The following is a 13,250-nucleotide window of genomic DNA, read 5'->3' as shown; positions in this document are numbered from 1 at the left end:
CTTGACAGCTTATCCATCTCCTTACCACTCCAAACAACACTACACATCCACAGGTTACATTATTGCAGTGGTTCTCAACCTTTTAAGGCTGTACCCCCCAAATAATAATAATTGAACTGGCGACCCCCCACACCGATAAGCACTTGGAATGTAGGAGTTGAGACTCAATTTGGTTTGACTCGGTTCCACAGACAAAAATTGTGAAAACAGCTGATCTACATGCTCACAACGCCTCGCAAGCAAGGCGCTGTGAGCTTGTAGATCAGCTAATTTTTTAAATGTTTGCCTATTTCTTATATTACTTGACAATTTGGCCAATGTTTGACCAGCTTTTATAGTATAGTTTGTTGACTACTTTTGATGCAGAAATGGTCATTTTTAAAAATGTATTATTAGGTATTAAAAAGGTCTTAAAAGATATTAAATTGATTTGGGGACCCCCTTGGGGTCCTGACCCACAGGTTGAGGACCACTGCATTAATGTACAATAGAGCAGATGTTTTTTAATCACTTGAAGCACTTTATCTAGTGGTCTGTTTGAAGGTGCTGCTAATTTCCCTAGAGGAGTTTTATCTATGGTATTCCTATGTGTTGGATTTTATTTAATTCTCCCATTTTATTTCATGTTTGAATGATCATTGTATCGGTTGGGTATTTCTATCTGCTTTATACTTGGTTTAATGTATGATTATTTTGTTTATGAGTGTTTAGTTTTATTATGTCTGTCTTTGTCGGTTTTGTGAGCTTGACAAATTCTAATCTGATCAATGTTGATATGGCAATAAATCATTGAAACTTGAAGCAATCTCCATGCACACAAGATGAGATTGCTGGTCAAGATTGCTGGTCAAAATGCACAAATTACGTAGATAAGTGTCATGAATGTTAGGTGTATAAATGTGTCTATTTTTATTTATACAGGAGACATGGCACAGGCCAGAGTTGATGGTAGGTGACAACACTGTTTCTTACTTACTGATACAGTAGATATACAGTAGATAGCCAGTAGCAGCAGCAGGATTGTTATTTTGGATGGCCACAACAAAGTGATGTTTGAGGGAGTGAAGGATCAAGGATTTGGTCTTGACCTAATCCTTCTGATTTCATAATAGATTTCATATAAGATTGTGTGAAAAGTATTCCAGTGTGTCCGCTAAATACGTTCTACTGAGAACTACTAAAACATTATGATAATTACTTCCACTGATCTATGGTGAGTTCAATTAAGTAAACATGATGACCAAATGGTTAAAATCATAAAGACCAATGAGGAAGCTGATCAGATTGTACAGTGATGTTGAAACGTTTTCAATGTGGTGAGTACTGGCTCCCACGCTTGGTCTTTATAATAGGTCACAACACAACCAGTATTATGGAATGTAAACATGTACTGATCTAACTGCTGTAGCATGATTATGAAAATATTTACATTTTATCATTTTAGATTTACTGGTAATAACAAATGCTGAACATACTGGAATAGAAGGTTTTACATTTCGGCCTAAATATTTTCTATAAATAGATGACTTTATAAGACTGCTATTATCATATATGAGCTGGAAAACACAATGTGGTCACAGGCCTTACCTAGCCCATGACCATAAAACATTTGATTCTGTGAAAAAATAATATGAAAAATATGGAATAATCAATTATATGATATACTATATTTAATAAAAAACTTGTTTTGCGGTTTTCAAAATGAGTTTTTCACAGAATCAAATGTGTTACGGTCATGATTCAGTAGCCTGGATGGCTTGATTCTACGCTTAAGATAATTGATATAAATATTTTTGGAAATCTATATGGGAAAAATGTATGGTTTTAGTGGAACCACAAAATGGCCGCCACTGCTGTGCCTATGGGGGTTTCTGTGGGGTTCTTAAAGGGAAAAAGTGGTTTGGACTTATATCACTTAATCACTCAAGTAAGATCATAATCTTTGTGGAAATATTTCATATTGGTGGAGTAGAATTCAACTTTCAACAAGTAGCTGCAGCTTTGTAATGTTTGTTTGTATGTGTATGGCGGCGTTGATTGTAGCTTCAGTTTTGATGCTATCTTGGAATAGTTTGCATCATTTTAATCACAAGGCCTGTACCTTTAAAAGGGTATATAATATAGCTTGCCCAGTAGGTAACACACACACTTATATACACTTATTTGTTTGTCTGAAACATGCAAAAATGGCCACAGTCCCGCCGGCGGGCCCATGGATTGTTAATTAAACTGGTACAATACAAAATACACAATACAAACATGCATTCAAAACAATAGTATGAATTGAATTGGAATTTACATTAAAACACTAACGTGTATTTAGTAATTTTTTCATCATTTCCGTTCCAATTGACCTCCCTGGACCCCAGACCCCACAATGATAAGGTGTTGGTTACATCACTGCGTGTCTTATAGCGGTTTCACACTACGGCCCCGGGTGCGCACCCTGGGCCACTTGGCTGATGTTGTGGTAGTGTGAACGTTGCGTATCGTTCCCCGAAACGGATCCCCGTTCCGTTCCCGAAACCACCTCCGGAGGCAGTCTCGGATCCGAATCATGCGTCCTCGGAGACGGTACGCTGCAGTGTGAAAGCAAGCGTACTGTTTGACGGAAGTGGCCCGCTATTTGGAATAGGTGACGGTATATAAACTCGACAAAAACAGTCAACAAAAACACGTCGCAGATCAATCCACAGGGGTTCAACCATGGCCGGATCCCGCGGGTTAATTTCATCATTAAATTATAAAATGAACCCGCGGGATGATGAAAGATTTAGTACCGCATCATCCCGCGGGTTAATTTTATCATTAAATGACCAAATGAACCCGCGGGATGATGCGCTAAAACCCGCAATATTTATATATAAAACTTATTTATTTGTTTATATAAAACATTACATACAGAAATAGAATGAGAGCGCGAGATAGAAAGAGAGGCCGTGTCATGGCCATATAATGACAGCAACAATATATATATTGTGGAGTATCGCCACAATACCGCCTGTCAGGTAAGCACCACACCAGGGAGAGGCCATGGGACAGAGACAGAGTGAGACCGCGCAGGCAGCGCACCAGCCTGGGCAGCGTCATAGAAGGGCGTTACCTGCCACTCACCATCATGAATCAGCCCCAACTCAGCGCAGCTGCGGCGACAGGTTAGGTGTGGCACCTGGCTACAAGTATGGCTACTCTGTCTCAGTCTGGCATTGGCTCTCCTGGTGACTGGACGGGTGCTACAGGCGGTAAGGCAATATTCTCCACTATTCCCGCACATTGATAAATGCTTGTGAATTGCAGTAGTAAAGGATACTCTCTGTTTACTCCTAGGCAACCTGTGGGAGTTAATCACACTAGACCATACCCGGTCGGCGCATCCGTGGGGGGATATGCGCACATGATCTGGCAACCCGGGAGGCAGTTTGTCCCATAGCTGGGCAGCCGCAGCTATGGGACGACATTCTTTGACACAAAAACGCTAATAAGAAGCTGAGATTTGATGAAATCGAAAAACGGGCTTCACAGTTAAGTTCAGATGGTAATGGTCAATGGCTGTGTGCAAAATCAGAGCAATTGGTCCAGCCAGTGGGGAGAACCGGGTAGCTTCACCACCACCACCACTACAAACGCACAGAGGTTACTAGAATTATAGTAGGATACCCGACACAATGCATGGATAAAATGACGATGACGCTGAGGCGCATGGATTCCAAACAAAGAGACATTGTGATGCATGAAAATACCCCGACGCGGGGCGAACTTTGAGTTTGAACTTTATTATTCGAAGTTATCTGAAAAGTATTACCAAGGACCTGCGGGTCCCATATACGAAAGGTGTGAATAAATACCCTTAATTGGGCTTGTACCCTGCATTTTGTGTTTGGCTTTGATCAGTTCCCCACATATGGTGGAGAATACGGGTACACTGATCCACGCCAAACCCAAAAAACCATGGAGCATGCCAACGCCCTGACGGCCCTGTTGAGGAGCCAAACCGATTTGCAGACAGCGGTACAAAAGTTAATTGATAGGATTAGCCGTGATGTGGCTAGCACACGCGCACCTAGAGAAGTACTCACCAAATTGACACCAGAAGATGATATTGAAGCGTACCTGGAAGTGTTTGAGCGCACCGCAGCCAGAGAGAGGTGGCCAGTCGGAGACTGGGCCTCGCTCTTGGCCCCGTTCCTCACCGGCGAGGCCCAGCGTGTGTGCCGGGATTTAACCCTCGCCGATGCCAGAGATTACAGGAAGTTGAAGGACGCCATCCTCGCCACCCAGGGATACAGCCTCCCAGCTCGAGCGCAGCGCTACCACAGCTGGGCCTACAACTCGGCCTTTCCACCCCGCCCGCAGGTAGCGGCTCTTCTGCGCAGCGCCCATAGCTGGCTTACCACCGGGGGAGATCCACCTATCATCGACCGCTTAGTGATCGACAGATGTATACGTTCGTTGCCGCCTGACGCCCGGAGATACGCCTCACAAGTGAGTCCAAGCTCACTGGAGGCACTCGTGGCCCTCTTAGAAAACCACCAAGTGAGCGTGGACATGATGAGGACCACGCGCACCGAAGCAGCCAAGAGCCCTGGGGAGGAGAAGCCCAGCCGCGATCGTCGAAGGTCGACGCCACCGAACCCATCCGCCGCCCGGACTGAGGCCGCCGTTGCCGAAGGGCCCACCCGAGGCCCACATCAACGCCGCTGTTATGTCTGCGGGCAGGCGGACCATATTTCCTGGTCGTGCCCCGAGAGAGAGCGCGACGTGTCCATGGGGACCGCAGCCAGCTCCGACAGCGCGCGGCCCTGCCTGCACACCGGCACCAGCCCGCACCGCCAGACGCGCCTGCCCGTGAAGATTGGACGGACCGACACGCACGCCCTGCTGGATTCCGGCAGCGCGGTAACTCTCGTACGAGCGGACCTGGCCGGGAAGCTCAGCGCCGTCACCGTGCCTGTAACCTGTGTCCATGGCGATGTGCGCCACTATCCGGTGACCCAGCTCCGCGTCCAGACGCCCCGGGGAGACGCCGTGGTACCAGCCGGGGTCGTGCCCAACCTGCCCGTGCCGTTGCTGATCGGCGCTGATTGTGTCCTGTTCGCCCGGTACTGGGACCCCGGCCTACTGCGCGGCACCGCCCGCCACCGTCGCCGACGCGTCCCGCGCCCGGCGCCTCCAGGCGCGCTCCACGCCTGCCCTGCGTTCCGCGCCACCACACCAGCTGGCCTGAGTGACAGCTCCCCGGCAGGAGATGGGGGAGACGAGAGAGACGCGAGAGACGAGAGAGATGAGAGAGACGAGAGAGACGAGAGAGACGAGAGAGACAAAGAAAAGGAGAGGAGAGGAAAAGACCAGAGACGGGAGGCGGAGGACATGCAGGCCACGTCAAGCCAGGGGGCCGCGGGCCCCGCTGATGTTGCGGACCCCTTCGCCGAATTCCCTGGCGCCGAAGCTCTCGAGCCACCCCGGGCTGGGGGGTTCGCCACGGCGCAGTGGACCGACCCGAACCTGGACATGGCGCGCCGGAACGTGGCCGCCATCGACGGGAAGAAATGTGAGGGGGTGAGTGCATTGAATCACCCATACTTCCTTGTAAAAAAAGACTTGTTATATCGGGGTGTGTTGGACAAGGGGGGGGACCTAGTCGAGCAGCTACTTGTGCCAAAAGAATATGTGTCACGGGTGTTATATTTAGGACACACGCACCAACTAGGAGCGCACTTGGGAAGCCAAAAGACATACGAGCGCATATTGGCCCGCTTCTACTGGCCCGGGGTTAAACGGGCAGTAGAGGACTTTTGCAAAGGCTGCTCTGAATGTCAAAAGACCGCTCCGCGGCCCACGTTTCATAACCCTCTTGTACCAATGCCGATAATTGAAGTGCCGTTTTCACGCCTTGCCATGGACATTGTGGGCCCGTTGCCAAAATCCAGTCGCGGTCACCGCTATATTTTAGTGATACTAGACTATGCCACTCGATATCCCGAGGCCATTCCCCTGCGGGCGGCCTCGGCTAAAGCGGTGGCCCATGAACTATTGATGCTGTTTAGCCGGGTGGGCATAGCTGAAGAAGTACTAACGGATCAAGGCACCTGTTTCATGTCCCGAGTGATGTCACAATTGTATAAATGGCTGAAAGTGAAGCGCATTCGCACCTCCGTCTACCACCCACAGACGGATGGTTTAGTCGAGAGGTTTAACCAGACTTTAAAAAAAATGTTGAAGAAACTAACTGATGTGGACGGGAAAGACTGGGACCAGTTGATTCCGTATGTGCTCTTTGCCATCAGGGAAGTACCGCAATCGTCCACGGGGTTCTCGCCATTTGAGCTTGTGTATGGCCGGAGGCCCCGTGGTTTGTTGGACATCGCCAAAGAGACCTGGGAGCGCCAGCCTTCTCCCCACCGCAGTGTGGTGGAACACGTGGAGCGTCTCCAGGCTCGGGCGAAGACCATCTGGCCCCTGGTACGAGAACATATGGAGAAAGCCCAGCGAGACCAGGCCCGGACCTACAATCGAGGCGCCACGCTCCGCGAGTTCCAGGTGGGAGAGAAGGTCCTGGTGTTGGTTCCCAGCTCGGAATGCAAGTTCCTCGCAAAATGGCAAGGACCATACGAGGTCGTGGAGAAGGTGGGCCCCGTGGACTATCGGGTGAGCCAGCCCGGCAGACGGAAAGGCCATCAGATCTACCATGTGAACATATTGAAAAAGTGGATCTCAGCCCCCCGACTACCACTGCCAGCGCTGATGACCGCCGTGCCCGCGCAGACGCTGCCCCCGGTGCCCATCGGAGAAGACCTCGTCCCAGCCCAGACCCAGGACATCAAGGACCTGCTGGGGCGGAACCGGGACATATTCTCCGAACTCCCCGGCCGAACCACGCTGATCCGGCACGACATCCGCACGGACCCGGGGAAGGTAGTGCGCCAACGGCCATATCGCATCCCAGAAGCCAGACGAATCGCCATCAAAGAAGAGGTGGCCAAGATGATCAAGTTAGGAGTAATCGAGGAGTCGTACAGTCCATGGTCCAGCCCGATCGTGATTGTACCGAAGCCAGACGGGACGCTGCGCTTCTGCAACGATTTCCGAAAATTGAATGACGTCTCCGCCTTTGACGCATACCCGATGCCCCGAGTGGATGAACTGATCGAGCGCCTGGGTCCAGCCCGGTTCGTCAGCACGCTGGACCTGACCAAGGGCTACTGGCAGGTGCCGCTGACGGACCGGGCCAAGGCGAAGACGGCCTTCTCCACGCCCGACGGGCTGTTCCAATACACGGTGCTGCCGTTTGGAGTCCATGGCGCGCCCGCCACATTCCAACGGCTGATGGACCGTGTACTCCGCCCCCACCGAGACTACGCTGCCGCGTACCTAGACGACATCGTGATCCACAGCCCGAGCTGGAGCCTCCATCTGCAGCAGCTCCACGCCATCCTCGGGGCGCTCAGACGAGCCGGGCTGACAGCGAATGCAAAAAAGTGCCGCATCGGCCTGACGGAGACCGACTACTTGGGGTTTACGATCGGACGAGGATGCGTGCGGCCCCAGACGCGTAAAGTGGAGCGGATTCGGGAATGGCCCCAACCTGTCACGAAAAAGCAAGTAAAATCGTTCCTTGGCCTTATGGCTTATTATCAAAAATTTGTGAAAAACTATTCTACCATTGCAGCCCCACTGTATGAGCTGACGTGTCAAAAACGCCCCAACCACATTGTCTGGACGGCCGAGACGGAGGCCGCGTTCCAGACCTTGAAGAGCGCGCTCTGTGAGGAGCCAGTATTGAAAGCCCCCGACTTCAGCCGGCCCTTCGTCCTCCACACAGACGCGTCGGGCACCGGGTTGGGGGCGGTCCTCGCACAGGTATTTGATGGGGAGGAACATCCAATTACCTACGTGAGCAGAAAATTACTAGACCATGAGAAAAATTACGCAACAGTAGAAAAAGAGTGTTTAGCGGTGAAATGGGCAATTCACCACCTGCGCTATTACCTGTGGGGCCGTACCTTTACCCTCATTACAGATCATGCACCCCTAAAATGGATGGCCACCAATAAAGACCGGAACGCCAGAGTGACGCGGTGGTTCCTGGAGCTGCAGGACTACTGTTTTAAGGTGGAGCACCGGCCCGGGAAGGAGATTCCACACGCAGACGCACTGTCCCGAATGTATGAAGTAGAGGAGCTGGAAGCCCCCGGACCAAGCGGCGGGCTTAGGGGGGGGATATGTGGAGTATCGCCACAATACCGCCTGTCAGGTAAGCACCACACCAGGGAGAGGCCATGGGACAGAGACAGAGTGAGACCGCGCAGGCAGCGCACCAGCCTGGGCAGCGTCATAGAAGGGCGTTACCTGCCACTCACCATCATGAATCAGCCCCAACTCAGCGCAGCTGCGGCGACAGGTTAGGTGTGGCACCTGGCTACAAGTATGGCTACTCTGTCTCAGTCTGGCATTGGCTCTCCTGGTGACTGGACGGGTGCTACAGGCGGTAAGGCAATATTCTCCACTATTCCCGCACATTGATAAATGCTTGTGAATTGCAGTAGTAAAGGATACTCTCTGTTTACTCCTAGGCAACCTGTGGGAGTTAATCACATACCCGACACAATGCATGGATAAAATGACGATGACGCTGAGGCGCATGGATTCCAAACAAAGAGACATTGTGATGCATGAAAATACCCCGACGCGGGGCGAACTTTGAGTTTGAACTTTATTATTCGAAGTTATCTGAAAAGTATTACCAAGGACCTGCGGGTCCCATATACGAAAGGTGTGAATAAATACCCTTAATTGGGCTTGTACCCTGCATTTTGTGTTTGGCTTTGATCAGTTCCCCACAATATATATATATATATATATATATATATATATATATATATAATAGTATATCTTGTGGATATCTTGTGGAGTTTCAGCTACTATGCATCCCAGAAATATATAGCTTATAAGGCTTTGTAATTTGAAATTTGTAAGTAAATATAACTCATTTAGATGTAGGCCTACGTAGGTTTATGGTTTCCCATGGACTATAGCCGTTTCACTCATGATGCAATTTCTCTTTCATAACAGATGCATACATGTGCCAGATAATCCCCACACAAAGAGAGTAAAAAAAGAAAAGACGTTACTTTATTTAGTAAGACATGAGAAACAGTACATGGAAGTACAATTCACAATACAAGGTTTCAGTCATTCAGTCCGACTTCACTGTATAGGCTAGTTGCCTTTTCATAAATTATATATTTTTGTACTTAAGCTGTCGTGAAAGTTTATAATATTTAGAGAAATGTAAGGTTTCAAATACAAAAGTAGTAGTTGTTGTGAAGGTTAGCAAACTGGACATTTAGACTGAATGTTTCCTGTATCCTCATCTTGCGCAAATGCACACAAGTGTTTCACCAGGTTTTATTTGTGTTGTTTCTCAAAAGCGTGCATCCGTTGTCTGTCAACAACACGCGCGCCAACAACACAGCAGTCTGTGCCTTGACTTCTGTGCGCTCGCGTCGCTGTGCGCTCAGTGCGCTCCTGACTCTCTCCCCAGCGGCAACCCTATAGACGGGTTTCCGAGCGACGTCATCACAGAGCAGAATGCGCAATCTGCGCATGCCTGGGGGAAAGGCGCGTTCGAAAATACAGCCCTGAGCGGCAGTGAGCGCACTGGCCAATACAAACTAATAGGCGAGTGTGCTCCGGTGCGTAATTTCCAAACGCACCCATAGGCTTACCCCCTCCTCTGCGCGGTCATATCCTCTCAATGTTTACAAACATGAAACCTGTCTATATTTATGCGCGACCAGCAAAAACATTGTCGCATAGTTGATGACGTCTGTGTCCACTGGGGAAGCACTATGTGCATGCCGCCACCTATAGGATCGGGGGTATATATGCAAGTGTATTCGGGCGCGTTAGAGACTTGGCCAGTGTGAATGCTGGCCAGCCAAGCGCACTCGGAAACGGAGCGGTCTGGAGTGCGCACCCGGAACCATAGTGTGAAACCGCTATTATTAACCCTGGCTGTCCCTGGTTTAGACATGTCATCCTACAACATTTTCAAAAATAATAAATCTAAAAACAAAATCAAAAGCAAAATGGCAAAATGTTCTAAAATAGCAAATCTACAAGCTCACAATGCATTGCACAGTGATGCATTGTGAGCTTGTAGATCTGCTATTTGTTTTTAATTGTCATACAACAAAGTATATCTATAGGGCTTAAGTGGTTAATTGTAAATAAGTTAATAGTTTCATATGTCACTAAGTATTTCATTTACTCCAACAGGTAACTTTAAACTCACCACTAAAGACAATCCTGTGGGTTGGAAAGGTCAAAAAGTCACCCTCCCCTGTCTCCTCTCTCCTAAGACCAGCATGGTTTCCATGACAATCAGGTGGTTTAAGGAGACAGAGTGCATTTACCTGTATAAGAATGGTCAGTGGTTACAGGGGAGGGGCTATGAGGGCAGACTGACCCTGAACACCGAGAAGCTGAAGGAAGGCAAAGTGTCTCTGATACTGAAAGACTACAATAAAGAGACAGATAGAGGAGTTTACATCTGTCAGGTCACACATGGAGAACAGGAGGTGGAGACTACTGTGGAATTATACGATTTATGTAAGTAATTTGTCACAGTACATTATCAGTAACATTGTACACATGTACAATGATGTAATAATGATTATCTCTTCATGTATAAATTATACTGTGCTTTCATTTAATGTCTGTAATTGTCTCCGCCAGGCCGAAAGGCATGGCAAGAGAGTATGTTTTTCCCCCTGTCCGTGCGTCCGTCCGTGCGTCCGTCCGTCCGTCCGTCCGTCCGTCCGTCCGTCTGTCACCAGCTTTTCTCCGGCACCGTTGGCTTGATCGCAGCGAAACTGTGCACACACACTATCTGGATGCCAATTCAGAACCTCAGCCCCACATTTTTCTCATGGGCCTTTATAGCGCCACCAGGAGGCCCGATTTGTGCAAAACATATTTTTTGATATTACTCCTACAGATTTTGTCCAAGAATCCCGCAAATCAGAACACAATATCTCTATAGTTAAACAAAACAGAGCTTTCAGATTTTTCATATTCCATCCTGATTGGCTAAAAATGTCTTCCAAAGTTTGCAGGAGTGCTCCGTTTTGAACAAAATGCCTCAAATCATGAACACAGGATGCAATTTCCGTGAAATTTTGCACGCACATTCCCACTAGACAGAGGAAATCAGCCTCATGGTGGCGCTATAACATGCCGATTCGTGTTTTTACCTATAACTGCACCGATCTGTGTAAAACTTTGTATGCACACTCCCTAGAGGTCAAGGAAAAACCTTTGCCCTGCATTTTTCACATCTGCCTTTTATAGCGCCACCAGGAGGCCGACTTATGTAAAACACATTATTTTATACTACTACTTCCCATTTTATCCAAATTTCACACAAATCGGTACTCATGATCTCTATAGTCATGTGATCAAGACGGATGTGTTTGATTTTTCATATTCCATCCTGATTGGCTAAGATTGACATCAAAAGTTTGCATTATTGGCTTGTTTTGAACACAATTCCGCAAATCATGAACGCACCGTCCGATTGCGGTCAAACTTTGCACGCACATTCACACTATGTTGAGGAACAAATGCCACCCTTTTAACATTGGCCTGTTATAGCGCCACCAGCAGGTCTAATTTAGCAAAACAAATGTTTTTAACAAAATGCCTCAAATCATGAATGCAGTCATTGTCCGATTGTCGTGCAAGGCCTAAGAAGAAATGGCACCCTTTTCACATTGGCCTATTACAGCGCCACCAGGAGGCCACAATGGCCTACCTGACCTGGCTCCGAGGAGCACTTTATCTAGTTGTTTACTGTAATCTGAGTCTTCATTATGGTCCATGACATGGCTGTCGGGCAGAAACCTTGTATCTTTCCATATTTAAACTTTTAATGTTTTGTCATAAATCAAAGCCCTACTTTATACTTTATCATATGATAGTGTAACACAAAGGTAATAATAATTGCCGATCTACAATGAGATACGTTGCTTGTAGATTTCTTATACTTCTGGCATTTTTTAAGAGTTTTGAACATGTATGTACACTGAAAAACATTATATTGAAATGTTTGTGCCTATAGTATGTCCAAAATAGGGAAGCCATGGGATGAAAGTCTGTCTGTTGTTTTATTAATAATGAAATAATGAAAAGTATTAACAAGAGCTTGTGACATAATAATAATAATAACTACATTGGCAGGGGTGGATTAACCCTTCGTGGTGCCCGGTGCTTGGACCCGGTTTCGTGCCCCCCGGGACCGTTTTGTTTTTTTTCACGCCGTTTGGTGCCCCCCCCCATGTCGGTGCCCCCTCCCCACTGTACATTGGATCCATAGGAACACAGGTCTTTTCTCCATTTCCTGAAAAGTAACAGTTTTGGACATACAAGGCTTCCCTGTGACAGCAACAATGTAATAACTGTCTGATAGATTGATCTTTCTGTTTATATTTGAGGTATTTTGATTTTGACACAACGCATCATGAGGCTACGCGTTGTGAGCTTGTAGAAGCTTGTAGAGCTTGTAGATCCACTAGTTCTACGTGCCTCTAGTTTTTTTTTCTCTCTAGAATTTATTAGATTATTTCTTATTATACTCTGAATCTTTCAGGGCGAGAGGATTCTTAGAGGTCGGGGGTAGGCTATCACGTGCTTATGTAGCCAGGACGCACAGGCGGCCTACTTGTCACAATGACTTTGTTTATAGTAAGACTCGACCTGTGCGAAGCTCGAGGGGCATTATTCACTACTGTTAACTTCCTATTGGCAGTCATCCAGGAATTCCTAACTTACGTTAGTCACCCTGAGGAAGGCATTGTTGGCGTATTGTTTTATTCTTGCTATGCATTAGCAAGCTTAAAGGCTTTTTAATTTTTTCACACGAGTGCCTTTGTCTCATCCATTTTTTTGTTTTACATATAAAACAATTGAGATTGATTGTAACTTTAAAATAATCACATTATCATTACTAAGAGACCACAGCAACCCTAGCAGTCAGTTGTATTTGTAATGCACTTTTTCCAATTTAAATGACTTTAAAGTAATATTAACAACTAATTGTACTTGTTTTAATAATTCAAAAATATTGATCCAAGGTATCAGGTTAACCAAATGCTTGTGGTTGACCACTGTAAGGAGAGTGACATAATTATTATACACAATCAGTAATGCAGCTCATATTCACATTTCCTATCATGCTATAATTCTAGTAA

This window comes from Gymnoscopelus microlampas (genome assembly GCF_963454915.1).
Source record: "Gymnoscopelus microlampas genome assembly, chromosome: 15".
Taxonomy (NCBI): Eukaryota; Metazoa; Chordata; class Actinopteri; order Myctophiformes; family Myctophidae; genus Gymnoscopelus; species Gymnoscopelus microlampas.
The sequence above is the reverse complement of the archived record's forward strand: the minus strand, read 5'-3'. Positions refer to the sequence as shown.